The sequence below is a fragment of the Orycteropus afer genome, unplaced genomic scaffold (assembly GCF_000298275.1).
Source record: "Orycteropus afer afer isolate SDZICR_OR568_19922 unplaced genomic scaffold, OryAfe1.0 scaffold00343, whole genome shotgun sequence".
In the NCBI taxonomy this organism is placed as follows: domain Eukaryota; kingdom Metazoa; phylum Chordata; class Mammalia; order Tubulidentata; family Orycteropodidae; genus Orycteropus; species Orycteropus afer.
The window spans coordinates 2052402-2054195 of record NW_006921930.1 but is presented as its reverse complement, the minus strand read 5'-3'; positions in this window follow the sequence as shown (position 1 = coordinate 2054195).

Here is a 1794-nt window from a genome sequence, read left to right as displayed (position 1 = left end):
CCAAACTCACTGTCATTGAATCAATTCTGACTCATAGCAACCACCATTGGGTTTCCAAGGCTGTAAATGTTTATGGAAGCAGACTGCCTCATCTTTCCTATGCAGAGTGTCTGGAGAGTTTTGAACCACTGACCTTTTGGTTAGCAAACAAATGCCTTAACCATTACACCATTAGAGCTCCTTTCCTTATGATATTTTGATGACACATGTTTTTTTTGGCATTGATCCATAGATCCCTGAGTCTCTGTTATCCACACCCCAACCCCAATTTTTTACTTTTTCTTCTTTAGATTGGATAACTTCTATTGATCTATTTTCACACTCATTGACTCTTTTCTCTGTCAACTTTTTCAGCCAGTTGAACCCAGCCAGTGAGCATTATTATCTTGATAGTTATATTTTTCAGTTCCAAAAGTTTCAATTGTTTCTTCTTTATCTTCTATTTATTTGCTGAGGTATCCTATATCATTGTATTTCTTTACTTGGGAGAGCATTTTTACAATAGCTGCTTGAAAGTTTTTGTCAAATAGTTCCAACATAGCCACTCCTCGGAAGGAAGATGGGGCAATCTACTTCTGTAGTGATACTGCCTCGGAAACCCAAGGAGGGGTTGCTATGAGTCGGGTCCGACTCGATGGCACATAACAACAACAACAACAAATGTGTCCTCTTGATTATCTTTTCCCAAGTGAGTTGTGATCTTCCTGAATTCTTTTGGATTGTATTCTAGACATGTTGAATAGTATGTCATAAGATTCTGGGTCTTGCTTAAATCCTACAAGGGATGTTGATATTTTTGCTACAGTAGGCAATTGACACAATTGGGTTCAGGCTGCAGGTTCTGTGGGTTATGGTTCCTGTGTCAGTTCAGTTTTAAAAATCCTTTGCAGTCCTATTCAGTGGGTCCCAAGTATGTCCACTCAGGGGCCCATTTGGGTTCTGTGTAGTGGTGTCTTCTTTTGTCCAATCCTCATGTCTAAATGTTTTGGAATCAGATGGATGCATGCATCAGGGTGAGCCCAGGAATTCATAAACAAAATTCAGAGGTTGCAATCCAAAGCTCTTTTCTCTCTGTGATTTTCCTAGTACCTTCAAGTTCCCTGGAGTTTCCCTTTATGCTCTTCTGGCAAGAAACTTAAAGCTTTCTTAACCCCACTCTGTTGAGCACTTCTTGCACCTATGCCCACATCTGGGGCCAAGTGATGGAAGAACAAAAACTCTAACTCACTGCCATTGAGTCGATGCCAATTCATAGTGACTGCCATTGGGTTTCTGAGGCAGTAAATCTTTTTTTTTTTTTTTAATTGTGAGTTGGGTTAAGGTTTACAGAGCAAACTCACTTTCCATACAGCAGTTCACATATACTTTGTCTCATGACATTGACCACACTTTACTACAATGCAACAGCTCCCCTCCCACTTCCTTCCCATAATTACCTCTTCCCTGTGTGCATCCCTCCATACACTCCTGCCCCCTGAGCTGTCTCCCTGTGCATAAGCCGGCCTTCTTTCTCCCATAATTGTTCTCTCCAAGAAGTGTATCTACTTGAGGTAAATGTTCAACTGATATGCCTGTATTTTGTTTGGCTGGAAACCACAGGTGTGGGTTCAATTCCAGACCTGAAGGACAGCTAGGGGCCATAGTCTCAGTGGTTCCACCAGGCTATATCAGACAAGCAAACCTGGTACCCCTCCTTTTTTTTTCTCCAAATGATTTTGAGATTTGTTCCACATTGTTCTCCCTCTCTATCAAGGATCTCCTACATAGATCCCCTTCCAAGTGGATGACAGTGGT